Below are 15,676 nucleotides of genomic sequence, written 5' to 3' on the forward strand. Positions count from 1 at the left end.
GAGTTATTCTATAACATAAGTCCTGGTGCATAATTGGGGTTTTCCGTTTGGTCGTCAAACAAATTCTGGTAAAACTATGGATACATACAATCTTTGAGAGGTCTTTATTGACCAGCCAGTTCAACCTAGCTTAATACGAATTTTGAGACCTATAACTTCATCTTGGATTTAATCGTCTGTCGTCCTTACATATTTGTAAAATTAATAATAGAAAAAACTGAAAAGAATTAAAAATACTGGCTGATATTATAGCTATTTCGATCCTGACAAAGCGTGCTTTGCACACTGAGTATATTAACTTTGATTGGATAACGGTTGGTTGTACAGGTATAAAGGAATCGAGATAGATATAGACTTCCATTAGGGCGGGTCGATTTAAAAATCGCTCATTGCTCTGTGAAAATCGTATTCTAGGGATCAAAATAAGAAACTTTGCCGAAGGAACCATACCTCTAAAACGAATACTGATGTCCCCCCCTTTGGGTCGAACTTTTGGGTAGGGGCAATTTCAATTCTACCTGCTGTGTCTTGTGGTGGCTTAAAAAAAACAACACAAGCAATTTTACGATCTGCAATTGTGTCACAGTGATACCTTCATTTTTTAAAACGGTTGAATAAAAACCCCACACAACTATGTTTACGACATGCAAATGCATCACAGTGATGCCTTGGTTTTAAAAGGGGGTTGTAAAAACGCTAATTTCTAATAATTTTTTTTAATTTCTTTTCTATTACTTAGTTAAATTCATTTTTACATTTACATATGTTCTGACTAAATAAATTTCTAAAGAGAAAAATAAACTCCAAAAAGAAAAAACATAGGCATTTCAAAGTGGGATTTTTCAAAATTTGCCCCTACGACCCAAAGGGGGGGACATCAGAATTCGTTTTAGAGGTATGGTTCCTTCGGCAAAGTTTCTTATTTTGATCCCTAGAATATGATTTTCATAGAGCAATGGGCGATTTTTTGCCTCCCAACAAATCGACCCGGCCTCCTTCCATATATCAAAAACTTCAGTATCGAAAAAAATTTGATTGAGCCATGTTCGTCCGGCCGTTCGTCTGTCCGTTAACACGATAACTTGAGTAAATATTGAGACATCTCCAAATTTGGTACACGAGCTTATCTGCACCCAGAATAGATTGGTATTGAACATGATGATAACCACGCCCACTTTTTATATATATAACATTTCGGAAAACACAAAAAACATGATTATTTAGTAAATAATACACCTAGAATGTTGAAATTTGACGTGTGGACTGATATTGACACTCTGGATAAACATATTTTTTTAATGGGCGTGGCACCGCCCACTTGTGATAAAATCAATTTTACAAATATTATTAATCATAAATCAAAAATCGTTAAACCTATCGTAACAAAATTCGGCAGAGAGGTTTCCTTTACTATAAGGAATGTTTTCAAGAAAAATTAACGAAATCGGTTAAGGACCACGCCCACTTTTATATAAAAGATTTTTAAAAGGGTCGTGGACGAATAAAATAAGCTATATCTTTGCAAAAAAGAGCTTTATATCAATGGTATTTCATTTCCCAAGTGGATTTATAACAATAAATAGGAAAAGCTTCAAATTTAAAAAAATAGGCGCGGCACCGCCCCTTTTATGACTAAGCAATTTCCTACGTTTCGGGAGCCATAACTCGAAGAAAAATTAACATAAAAAAATTAAATAAATGTAAGGCGCGATAACCTCCCAAGAGATCTAAGGCCGAGCTTCTCTTCCAATTTGCGTCGTGCTCCTCTTGATTTTCCCTACAAATTGGCCGGACGGGACCTACATGATTTTATGCCGACTCCGAACGGCATCTGCAAGGCAGATGAGTTTTCACTGAGAGCTTTTCATGGCAGAAATACACACGGAGCGCTTGCCAAACACTGCCGAGGGGCGACCACGCTTAGAAAAAATTTCTTCTAATTGAAAAACCTTATTTCTAAAATTTTTGATGTTGCTTTGCCCGGGGTTTGAACCCAGGGCATCCGGTGTGGTAGGCGGAGCACGCTACCATCACACCACGGTATCGTAATGAAATTGTGTACATATATTTTGCTTATAGCAGAAAATATTTCCAGTAAAAATGGACGGGATCGGTTAAAGACCACGGCAACTTAGATATAAAATAAAGTGAAAAGGGTCGTAGACTAGAATAATAAGCCATAACTTAGCAAAAAATAGTTTTGAATCAATGATATTTCACTTATAAACATTTATTGTAAGAGAAAATGCGGAGACATTTTTTTTTTTAGCGAACGGTGCCACGTGTTATGTAGAAAAGTAATTTATCTGAAATGAAATGTACAATTGAAGCTAACGCTGAGTATATAATGTTCGGTTACACCCGAACTTACGACACCTTTCCTTGTTTTAAATTAGAAATTATATCCTCCCCGAATAGGGATTCGGACTCGAGTCGTCAGATTTTTATTCCTGTAAGCCAATGTCCAGCTGCCTCTGTTGTTGTTATTTTATTTTATTTCATTTGTATTTGCTGGATGCAGTAAAGCTGAGCCAATCTGGTTCTATAAGAAGCACGAGGCTTTTTGTGTTGTTCTTCTTTGTTAAGAAACAACTGTCACCTGTATTCTGGGTTGGTTTTGGTCTTGAATTTAATCGACTGTTCATATTCGTAAATTTTGAATTTAGTTGTTATTTTTGTTATCATATGTACAGTTGCGAACACGAATATAGCAGTGACAATTTTTTTTTCAAATTTCATCAATGATACTCTTTATTTTTATTTTCAATAATTTAAGAAAAACCATCTTCAAAAACGTTTTCGAAAATTTGGAATTTTTATTTAGAACTAGGTGGCCGGCAGATATTGTCCTGCACGAAAACATTCGAAAAGTCAGCTTGGCTTCCTCCCTTCACTCCCCCTCTTCACTCACTCACACTACAACTCTCAATCCAAGTTCCACTCCGACTCCCCACTTCCATTATCATTACCGATCCCGCTCCCAACCACACTCTCACTCCCATTCCCGTTCTTACTACCAATCTCATCTCACTTGGACTCCTACTCCAACTCCCCCATCTCATTCTCCCCTCAATTGCTTCATATAGGGAATTTAATTTTTTCTCAACAGGGGGTGTGGTACGCTCTTTCTAAACCATCCTTAAACCATAGTAAATAAATAAATGTATGGTACGATAACCTCCGAAGAGATTTTAGGCCGATCTTCTCTTCCAATTTGCGTCGTGCTCCTTTTAAATTTTCCTACAAATTGGCGGAACTGGACCTACATGTTTTATGACGTCTCCGAACGACATCTGCAAGGTAGATGAGTTTTCACTGATAGCTTTTCATGGCAGAAATACACTCGGAGTGCTTGCCAAACACTGCCGAGGGGCGACTCCGCTTATAAAAATGTTCTTCTAAATGAAAAAATTTGTTTTTAAAATTTTGATGTTGCTTTCCCCGGGCGTGAACCCAGGATTTTCGGTGTGGATGGCGGAGCACGCTACCATTACACCACGGCGGCCGCCATACCATAAACTATAGTAAACAAAACAAAAAAATTATCCAAAATCGGTCAAGTCGGTTTTGAGTTTTAGCGAGAATAACGCAAAGCAATTTATTATATATACACGAATATATATATATACGTATTTTCAGAATTTTTCGAGTATGCAGCTTTGTAGCCCAACGAAATTTAGGTTAACAAAGTACAAGTCTTAAATTTTTCAAAATTCTCATTGACTTTTGACAATTTTTTTTCCGAAACGTGTTTCAGACTTTCCTCCATATAAAAATTAAGCTATGCTCCCTTCATATGGAAGAAAATCTGCAGCAACCTTTGGAAGAAATTTGTCAAAAATCAATACGAATTTCGAGGGAATTGTAGCGTGTACTTTGTTAGATTTATTCCTTATACATACTTTGTTATGGCTACAAAATTGCAAAACCTAAAACTATTTAGAAAAGTCTAATTGAAATGTTTGAGTAAAACTTTCAGGGATTTTCGAATTTTCGAAACGTTTTGCATAGTTTCAGTTACAAAATTTGTAGAATTGTTTTTAATTATAGAAAATAAAAATGATAAGAATTAAAGTGGCGAAATTTGATAAAAATTCCTGTTGCGTTTTTCCTGCTCGCTGCTGTATATGAACATTATTTTAAAAGTTTTTTTTTTTTGGTGTCTAACAAATTTAATAACAAATCAAACAATCACATATGCCTTAATTTTTTGTTTTTAATATTTGTTTACATTTGTTTTCTCATGTCTGATTCTTATACGGCAGTCAAACAAACAAATTGTTGAACAGTTTTTTCATTTAATAACAAATTTCGACCTGGTCACAGATAAATATATACAATGCCTTGAACCAAAAATTATATATTTAAAAAAAACAAAAACTTAAATGGAAAGCATCATATTCCTCACTGAATTACAAAATTAAGCCAAGTATAATAAAAAAAAGCACAAATGGTTAAAACTCTTCGCTAGATTTGTCAAATACGGCCATGCAACCCTAAATCTACAAAATCTAAAAGATCACAACTAGGAATATATTGGCCGATTTCCCTCAAGCTTTGACCTTTTTACTTGTTTTTAATATTTTTTAAAGAAACTTCGTTATCTCGAATGCTGAGTTGAATATCTCAGCTGCGGTTTCGAAAACGCCCTATCTCAGAAAACTTTTGAAAACTATTTCAGAGTTTGTTTGAATAACTTGTTGCCTCAACATTTTATTTTCTCTATGTGTTTTTGAAACAAATCTTCAGAGAGGACATTTTTTAATATTTAGAAAAAGGTCGTTTTCGAACAAGCGGAAGATCGATAGGGCGATATTCCACGCAGCCGTCAATATTTTTAACACGATTATATTAGCTTCACTTGCATGTTTGTAACTCTCTAGGCTAGGAACGCAAAGAGACACATCTAGCGGAAATTATTGAATACACGCGCAAAGGAGAGTTAGACCCATCCAGTGGTTAAATAACTCGCTACAAAACGAGTTCTGCTTAATAGCGGAGATATGAACCTCTGAGCTACGGGGTATTGTTTAGTTTTTTTTGTTAACTATATTTATATTATTCCAAATACATAATAATAAGAAAATTATACGTATACATACGTACAGGTACCCGTCGTTTCAAGTGGTACGGTTATGTTTCCGTGTAGTTGGTTAGTTTTAATAAAACTTAATTTATTATTTAATTAAGCACTTTTTATGAAGTAAAAAGTTATTTTTTATGTTTAATTAATGCATTTATGTTATAGATTTTGTTAAAATATTTTAATTTGAAAGTTTTTGACGACCTTTGTTATATATAATTTGCTGTTGTTCTGCTGCAAAATCAGACTGCTACAATAGGGAAAAAATAAAGATTGCCCACAAACCGACGAAACATTAAAAATATTTTCAACAAAACAAAACCGAAAATACCCCAAACGGAAAAAAGCAATGTAAACTCAGAGAAAAAATCGTTCTAAAACGAAAAAAAAACAAGTTCAAAATTAAGAAGTTGACAAAAGTCTGTTAAGTACGTTTTTTCTTCACTCGTGACCGATGGTGTTGTTTTAAGAACAGTGTTTCCAATCACACTTTGGTATTGATGTGAGAACCTTCTGTGCTCATTTCAAGCACTACTTGGGCTTGATTAAAGATGTTTCGTTCTCACGCTTCGAGAACGATTTGTGGTCGATTTAACATTTTTCGGTCTCCATTCAGAACGGTTTGTGCTTGATCATTGGTGGGAGTGGGAAGGTACCATTTATTTATTTTTTTATTAATAAAGCATTTTTTTGTCATTAATAAAAAATATTAATAACAAAAAAATTATTAAAATTCCAAAAGGTTAGAAAAAACGCATATATGCATTTTTTCATATATTTCTCTTATTAAGAAATTCTTCTTATTTGGTGATGAAGTCTGAATATATATTTAAAACATTACATAACAAGATTTCGGATTACCTGTGCATATGTGAATGTAACTGAACGAAAAATAAGAGTTAAAAAACTAAAATATGAAAAAATTGTTTTAAAAAACTTCAGAGTTTGACGGTGATCGAACTCGCGCCACACGATCGCAACCGCAACATCATAGCCGCTGGGCTACTACAACTGCTTGATAGATTGTGCCAAATGTCGTATTTAACATTGTAGTACACACGAATTATACCATTTCTTTTTTCTTGAACTTAATTTAAGAACATTGTCTTAATTTATGAACATTGTTCTCATTAATAGAACATTTGTTCATATTTTAAGACCAGCCTTTCTCTTTTCAAGAAAATGGTTGTCAGTTCAAGAACAAGTGTTTTAAGAACAGGTCGTTCGTTTTTCAAGAACAAAAATGTAAGAACATGAAAAGCTTGAATTGAGTCCGGTGGTGCTCGATTTTAGAACGGCGTTTTTCTCTGAGTGTAGTGTACGAAATTTCATGTAGAGGTAATGGAGAAAATAGGTGCAATAGCGTATATGTGGCACAACAAAAATAAAATTAAAGACCAGACTGTCACAGCATAAGTCGGATTTTAAAAATTGCAAGACAGCGCATAACCAAAAAACAGCACTGATGATCCACTGTTCCGCTACTGGCCATTCGCCGAATTTCGATGATGCGAGAATTCTCATACAAGAACAAACATATACGAAACGATTCACACTAGAGACACTACATATAATAAACACACCGACGGACAGAGGACTAAACTTTAAAAGTGATACAGATTACTGCGCGCATATCTATAAACACTTACTAACGAATAGTCAGTTTAAAACTCCGCGCCACACAGGAAGGACGTGAAATTGAATGTATGTACACATGATGAATGTTTTTATGTTATTTATATTATTATTTTTTATGGTATTATTTTGTTAATTGATTGATTGAAAGTGGTTACAGTGGAGTAACCGAAATATATTGGTATAAAAAACAATTGCGTTTTATTAAGACCTCGAGCCAGCAGAACAACAGAAAATTAAAATATTTTATTTTTATTTATTTTTTTTTTTACTTTTCAAAACTGCAAACCTTTCAACGCCGTAGTTTCGCCTTAAAAACGAATTTGCAATACTCTTCCATCAAGTTCACGCTAAAACTGAGGTCACGCAACACCTTTGCAACGTTGGCCAACCAGCTTAGCAGTTATTTGACCAGCGGCAATATGAAAAGTATGGAAAAAAGAAAAACATTTGAGTACAAAAAACAAAATGAGTTGTTAAAAAGCACCCACACACGTGTAAAATGAAAGCAAAGCGAGACTGAAATGGGTGGGCTAGAAACATATGCACATTAGGGTGCCCCTTCATTGCATGTAGAAAAAAAGTTTGGATGTTTGGATAGTCCTGAAAAAGTACAAATTTTAAACATTTCAAGTGTTCATATTCCTTTATCCTAGAAACGTTTACTTCTTTTCCAAGCAATTTTTATAACTTTCATCAGAGGTGCAGACTAAAATATAATATATGTAAACAGGGCCGTAGAGAGAAAGCCCGGGCCCGGGACTAAACAATTATTACGGGCCCCCTGTAAAAAATCCACTAATAAATTTGACTAACTTGAATTAATGACGTCTCATTCACGACTCAATATTGATGGATTACATCAAAAAAAATTTTGCCACATCAACTAAATGACTCTTGGACTAAGAGCTGGCAATAAAATTAACACAGAATATTTACTATTTATACTATTTTATTGTAACCTAGAAATAAAATTCTCTTTTAACAGCCACATATTGTTTCAAATAATCTTTTCTAGTTACTTGGTAACATTTTACATTTCTGATAAATTTAATGATGATTATAAATTTTAATTATTCAATATAGAAAGTTCGGATATCAAAGAGTGGCTTTGCTTGCTTTTTCGCTGCAATATTTTTATAATAATATCAAAACTGTCTTGCCAAAACGGATTCAACACAAAGCGTGTCAAGCATGAAGCTCGCTCTTGAGATGAACACGATCTATGAAAGTTTTTGATTCTTGAAAGGAGGCTGAAGGAACGTTCTGCACTAGCTACAGTGACAGGTATAGTGCAAAAGATACGTAAAGCAACACAAATGTTGGGGAAAATCGTATACAGATTTTGAACATATGTCGGACCTCAACATTTATGGTGGCGTCTCTAGCTTGGAGGACCACGTTTCTTTCATTAATGGTAGTCAGTATTTTCAACCAAATTGAGGACAGCACCATTCGAACTTGTTGATGTGTCCGTATGCTTGCGCAGTCAAATTTGGCTTTTGTCTGAAAGACAATGAATAGAGCTCCGTAAATTTTTTTTGAGGAGTGCTGCTGGAAATAGTAAAACATTTTTGTACAACCCCGAAAAAAGTAATTGCAGCCGTACAACATTCTGCAGCATCAACACCACATAAATTGAGACTGTGGGTTGCACAAGGCGAGTAATCAGCATTCCAGTTTTTGTCGAGAATGTGACGTAGGGCTCCGTTGTAAGGTCCTTTTATACTGGCGCCGTTATCGTACCCTTGTGCACGAAATCTTTTAATGGAATTTCAAGTTTACCTAGAGTATGGAAAATTAGATCAGCGATTTTCTGACCAGTTTTTTGGTTACAACGAAAGCCAAAAACCGTTCTTGAATTGTAAAATTTGTTGTTTTCGAATTGAAATGGAATTAGCGCAAAATGAACGTAGTCAACGTGACTAGCATGAGGCATAGCATCAACGATAATAGCAAAATACTTGGCTTTCTTGCCTTGATCTAATATAGTTTCACTCACGTGCTTTGCACAAATTTCTATAAACTCGCTCTGAATGTCTGGGGAAAAATAGTGAACTTGTAAACGTTTGTGAAATCCCAACTTTGTCCAAGTGATCTCTAAGTATCGGATCATCAAAATATGTCCATTGTTTCGTTCACCAAGACATATACATTCGCCTTTGAAAGTTACGCCTCTTTCACCCAAAAATAAAATAGTGTCCACAATTCTATATAAAATTTCTTTCCACTTTTGAGTTTCAGTAATTAGCTGTTCATTGATAAGTGTATCAATTGTAGCCTCCTTTTGAATTAGATTTTGTAAAGATCGCCATTGAAAATAACATTTAGTGTGATTTTGAGTATTTTCGTGTGATGGGAGTTTATCGTATAGCTTCTTCCATACCTGGAATTTCGGATATCCGCCAGGACAACAAATTATAGGTCGATTTAAAGTATTGGTGCTTAACAGACGACATGGTAGGCAATAAAAAGCATTGCTACTGGCACTCCACACTAACCAGTCACGGTCCACTTTCTCTCCATTTGGCCAGATTCTGTTTAACAATGAGGTAGGAAATGCCTCGTCATGACGATCACGTGGAAAAATAACTCGACACTTTTGATGATCTCGACGAATTATTACGTTGACTTCTTCAGATCGCAAAAACTCATTATTCACGGTACCGATATCGAAGTCTTTTAAATAATCTGGACTTTGATACAGAGTTGGTGGTATTGTTGGCAGACTTTTTGAAGATGAACCTTCATCAGTGTCACCACGAAAACTTTACGATTTCGGATTTATGTAAACATACATTTTTGTTTGATGTTTTTATTGTCTCCTCAGAACCAGGCAAAGAATCATTATAAATATTCGTTGCTTCTGAAATTCGGCTTAAAATTTGCACATGGAACAACTAAAGACTCTCCTGAATTAAAAAAAATGTCTTAGTACCTCTAAATCGCGGGCCCCCTGAGAAACACATTTTTGTTCGATGTTTTTATTGTCTCCTCAGGCCCAGGCAAAAAATCATTATAAATATTCGTTGCTTTTGAAATTCTACTTAAAATTTGCACATGGAACAACTAAAGACTCTCCTGAATTAAAAAAATGTCTTAGTACCTCTAAATCGCGGGCCCCCTGAGAAACCCCGGGCCCGGGGGAATCCCACCACCCCCCCCCACCCTCTCGTCGGGCCTGTATGTAAGTGAGAACAGTTTTTCTTCATTTTTGGAAAAATTACCAACACCCGTCACGAAAAAAAATTCTCAAAATTAAACAGAAGTTGACAGCGTTTTGAAACTTGCACGTCGTGAACGTCAAATTGAATGATCTACAAAGTTGTGTACTCGAAAAATTTCTAAAAATACATAACAAAAGGCTGAAAATTTTACGCGCAATTTAAATCTTGGCGCCTCTCCTATTTTAGCACGCTTATATTTGCTGTCATCCAGTGAGTTTTACAGCTCAGGCTAACGCTCAATTCGCACTGAAATGCTTTGGATCATTGAGAGACTTGCGAAGCAGATGTCGTGATATTTTCGCACACATAGGCAGATGTCGCCGCTGTTTTTCATTTAACTCATACGGCGAAAGGCTAAGCAGCGACATCTATTTTTGAAAAAGTAGGTTTATTAAAGGCAGCGTTGCCAAACTAAAGACAAGTAATTAAGAAATTATCTGACTCACAAATTGAACCAGACTTCTATCTGCATTTATCTGGCTCAAATCGTTTTTGTTACACTTACATGCAAAATTATTTATCTGGCCCAGGCTCTTTGCCACCGGATGATGGGTATTAGCTTCACTTTGTATGTTTGTAACTCCTATGTTAGGCCCGCAAAGAGAGCGGCAATTTTTGAAGAAGGCAGTGGTTAAATAACTCGCTACAAAACGAGTTGTGCTTAATAGCAGAGACACGAACCTCTGTGTGTTGTTTAGTTTTTTTAAACTATATTTATGTTATTATAAGTTTTTTTTTTATTTGACCATTTTTTATAATTTTAAATGCGTTGAAAGGAAAGTCTTTAGAGGTTATTGATAACAAGTGAGAGGCGATTTCGCCTACAATAAATGAATTAGAGTGGACCAAAAGAAATGTAAAAATTCGCCCAAGATTTCTGGGGGGTCAGATTGAGGATCGGAGCACTTTGGAAAATAAGGGCCACCCTAATATACATACAATAAGTCTACAAACTAAATACAATTACATATGCAAATTAAGAAACTAAGCATTATGAGTACACATGAGTACTTATAATATGAGTAATATTTATCAGACAATGAATTGGCGTTAAAACGAAACAAGAATAAAAAGCAAAACTACCACGTGCATCCATCCATTTAATCGCATAAAACACTCCCGAGTCCAAATATCAAAAAGCGCAGGGGCACATCGCCAGCAAACAAACTCAACGCACAAACAAACTAAACAACAAAGAAATGAGAATAATTCAATTTGCTAAATTGCAAAAAAACCTATTCATACACAAATCATAGTCTTTTCAAGTGAAACCCTAATAGTGTGAAAGAACAAAAATACATAAATGGGGGGAAATCGTTACAGCTGAACGCATAGCTGGCTGCACATTTAACGATACACAATATATGGATTTTCATTTTTATATACAAAATTGTATGAAAAACGCTCTGCCCGAACTCACATTCAATAATTCGGGCGTTTATGAAAATAATTCTCGAAAAGGGTATTTTTGAAACGGAAGCCGGGATAAGGTGAACTCCACTCAGCAGCAGAAAAATAGGTCTTGCCAAAACTGAGTCTGGCTTACACCTAGAAACGAAATTTTTGACGAACGTTTCGGATACAAATTTAAAGAATCAAAATTGCACGTTTTCGAATAACATACCTGGGAAAGGGCGTTCTAAATTAAGTTCTCTAATAGTGAGTTTTAAAAAAAATTTGAGATAAATGTAATATGTTCCAAGTAGTTATTTTTAAAATTTTCCTTTGTAGTTGACTTTTCCGATTAATTGATTAATTGATGATTATTTTGGTATAATGTTCCATCATCCTTTGTTCGATTTTTGACCCTTATTCTAAAAAAAAACCTGTCGAAAGTTACGAGTTTATTATACTAATAGTAGGGTAACAATTTAACAAATATTTCGCACTGCCGCTGTCCGAAATAGAGAAATTAAATGAGTATTTTATCACATTTCTTAGAGGAAATTTACTTTTGAAGCATGCCCTTGAATAAATTGTAAAGAGCTTTGGTTTTTTAAATCAGTTCCGACGAAGTTAGGTTCGGGCTCAAAAATAAAAACCCAAACTGGCCAAACCTTTCTCACTAAGAAATGCTTATTTCTTTTTTGTAACATTCTAAAACTTTAGGCTATCAGTGCTTTCGTTTGCTCCCCCACTTTGGATCCTCACTCTATGAAAGTCATACAAGGAGATTTGTTCGAGAACGCTTTAGCCTCGGGACGAAACTTGTAATATGGCAACGAAAACCTTAGTTGTTTTCTGTAGTCCAGTTTTAAAGGCTCAAATATTTCATCAGAGTTAGTTTCGTTACACACTTTGGACTCATTCAGTCTATGTGAGGTCATTACGGACCAACCAGATCAACTTTTCTATTTGTTGTTCAGAAAATTACAACTGAAGTTCATAAAACTAAACTAAAGTTCAGAATTTCTAGCTGTATTTCAGAAAATTTCCATTGAAGTTCAGAAAATTATCATTGAAGTTAAATTGAAAATTCTTAACTTTAATTGTAATTTTCTAAACTTCAATTGTAATTGTCTGAAAATCTATTGTAATTTTCTGAACTTCAATCAAAAATTCTGAACTTCAATTGTAACTAGCCGAACTTCAATTATAGCTTTCTGAACTAAACCTGAAAAAGGTGAGAAAGCCGTTTAAGAAACGACTAGAATAAACTTGTGTCAACAATTTGTGCTATGCAGTGCCAAGTTTACCATCAAATCGTTCACTCGATTCATATTCGAAAAAAGGACTCTCGCTAAAACCATAGCACTATTGATATCGAACACACAAATCTGGTTGTGTTTTTGTAATATTTGCAATTGTGTTCCTCCTATACAAATCAGTTCTAAGCTATTCGAATTCCCCACCTATACCAAACCTCTGACCCTGAAAAAGTTATTTATCGATTTTTCTTTGTACATACATATGACCCATACAGATGACCGCAAGAAGCCACCCTTTTTATTTGCTGTCTACTATTATTCTTTCGTTTGTCTCTTTTTGGTTTTTTTACGTTACTTACGCAAAACTTTACTAAACTAAAAATAAATTAATTGAAATGTAAACAACAGCTTACACGTGGTTCGGATAGGTGCTGAGACCAAAGCCGGCGATATAGCGCAATATGCGTCAACATTATTATTAAGAATGTAACGGTATAACCTTATAAAATTTAATCGAACAATATAACTGTTTATACTGTATGTATGTATGTATATCGTTTTAATCGAACCAAAAACGCAAACGTAATTGTTTACATTTTCAGTTAAAAGCGGCGCACACCCGCTGTAGCTGTAAGTTTGAAAGTGAAGAAGGAATTTAACTGCAATATTTAATGCTAAATAAGTTCCAACAACAATAAATTTACATGTTGAAGTGAAGTTAGCACAAACCTAAACCAAACAAGAACTGAAAAGAACTGTCGTTCACGCAGGTGGGCAAACGTCTCGTCTCTATTTGGAAAACACTTTGTTGTTGTACCTATAATACGCCCACCTCTGCGCTGTTTAAAACATGCTACATAAAACACAAGAAAATCTCAGCGTCAGCTGGAATTTCAACAGACTGCCAATGACTTCGTAACTCGGCGCTCACACTCCGCTCTGAGAGTATGCGTGCAAGGTCTCAGAATACTTTTAAAGCGCTGAGGAACAAATTCTATACCGGGGATCACGAAAAATAATCGATAAAAAATATAGCGCTTGCCACCGAAAGAGGTTGCCACGTTGAGATGCAACGAATAGAGTGTGCGAACGCCACCTGCAAACCTATCCGTGTTTTCGAGACGAAAAATTCAAATGCAGAAAAACGTGAGTTCGGAGAAGCTTCTGCTACTTGCCAGCTTGCGAACGACAAAAGATTTAAGACCGAGCGAATTTTTCTAAGAACGCTGACATCGGTCTGGCAGCCGACGTCCAGAGAGTGCTTAGTTTAAAGAAGGGAACAAATTCTGACAAGGAGGCAGCAATGAAGCATTTAGGATGTACACACTCGAATATTAGGGAATTAAAGTTCTCCCATACGACTAGGGATCTGACAGATTATCTAGTAAGCTTTTCAAATACCGCAGTAAGGTGTTGGTAAAGAGCACGTATCCACTTCTATGCACAATATTGTGAGACGTTATTTTCCAATCTAAATAGAACGTATGTTTATCCTGCAATCTGCGTTAATTGTGGAGTAATCAGCATCACAAGCATATGGTGCGAAACATTGAGATCCAACGTGGAGATGGGAGTATGAAGTAAGTTTTCTAACTGCCCCGATAGCACGAAAAGGAGCTGGCTATATGCCGCAATATTTGAATTAAATTTTCGCGAAAGTTTTATTGGGCTATGCAAAAGTGCAAAATATAAAAGTGTACTCTAAAGTCTGCAGTAAGTGGCTGGACGCCCTTGCTGTAAGGGCTAGGGTGTGATATTTCTTAAGGTTTTTAGTTTGCTACCTGTGGCAGGACGCCACCTACAATGACATGCTAATGTTAAAAGGGCATATAATGTGTATAGACGATGGTTGTCTCTGCCACAAGGGATATAAAAATCCTTATGCCTTGTGGTAGAACTGCAGAACTAATGAGTACTTATTGTTTTATTGTTATACTAGCCTTTACCCGCGGCCCCTCCGCAAGGAGAAAATAAAATCTTTGGGCTATTCACGTGTCACTGCTATTTGACCCATTGAGTTTGTAATATTGAAGGTCAGTATACGTAATATAATGTGTAAAAATTATTAAAAAGTAATTGTTCGAAGGGTCGTGGAACGTAATGACCACAAAGGGATCCCGGAAAACCACACAGAATTTATCTCTGAAGGGTCCGCATATGATCACGAAATAGTCCACAAAAAACCCCGACATTACGCTCGACGGGATGCCGGACATATCCAGAAAACCATCCAGAAATGATGCTGGAAGGGTCCCCAAATGATATCGAAATAACCCAGAGGATCACGAAATATCCCCGACGGAATACCATCCAGCAATGATGCCGGAAGGATTCACAAATGATCCCGAAAAAGTCCCGAATTCACCCCAATGGGATCCTGGACGGATACCGAAAACCATCCAGAAATAATGCCGGAAGGACCCCGAAATAGTTACGAAAAAGTCCCGAAATGACCATGACGGGGTCCCGGAGGGATCCGGAAAAACATACAGAAATGATGCCGGAAGGGTCCCCAAATGATCCCGAAATGACCCAGAGGGTCACGAAATGACCCCGACGGGATCCCAAAGACCATCCAGAAATGATGCCGGAAAGGTTCAAAAATGATGCCGAAAAAGTCCCGAATTCATACCGATGGGATCCCGGACGGATCCCGAAAACCATCCAGAAATGATGCCGGAAGGATCCCGAAAAAGTACCGAAATTACCCTGACGGGATCTCAAAAGCCATCTAGAAAGGATCCCCCAAAAGTCTCGAAATGATATAGTCCAGAAAAAGTCCCGAATTCACCCCGGACGGATCCCCAGAACCATCCAGAAATGATGCCGGAAGAATCCCCAAATGATTCCCTAAAAGTCCCGAAATGACGTAGTCCAGAAAAAATTCCCGAAATTACCCCGACGGAATCTCGGGCGGATCCCGAAAACTATCCAGAAATGATCCCGGAAGGATCCCTCCATGATCCCGGAATAGTCCCAAAAAGGTCGCAAAATAAGTCCCGAAATTACCTAGACGGGATCCCGGGCGGATCTCGAAAACAATCCAGAATTGATCTCTGAAGGGCCCCCAAATGACCCCGAAA

At 36.2% G+C, this 15,676-nt stretch overlaps 1 protein-coding gene across 7 annotated transcripts in view; it reads right to left on the bottom strand.

The window, feature by feature from the left end:
• lqf (epsin homolog lqf) overlaps nucleotides 1-15,676 on the bottom strand; it is a 75,710-nt gene that overhangs the window by 27,606 nt on the left and 32,428 nt on the right. Inside the window, exon 1 of one of the 7 annotated variants that reach the window (XM_067757210.1) lies at nucleotides 5,107-5,295. The exons of the other annotated variants lie outside the window; for them this stretch is intronic. The gene's annotated coding sequence lies outside the window, so the exon portion shown is untranslated. Of the gene's footprint in view, nucleotides 1-5,106; nucleotides 5,296-15,676 lie in introns of those variants that run through there. 7 annotated transcript variants of the gene reach the window in all.

Source organism: Eurosta solidaginis, chromosome 5, assembly GCF_040869045.1.
Source record: "Eurosta solidaginis isolate ZX-2024a chromosome 5, ASM4086904v1, whole genome shotgun sequence".
Taxonomy (NCBI): domain Eukaryota; kingdom Metazoa; phylum Arthropoda; class Insecta; order Diptera; family Tephritidae; genus Eurosta; species Eurosta solidaginis.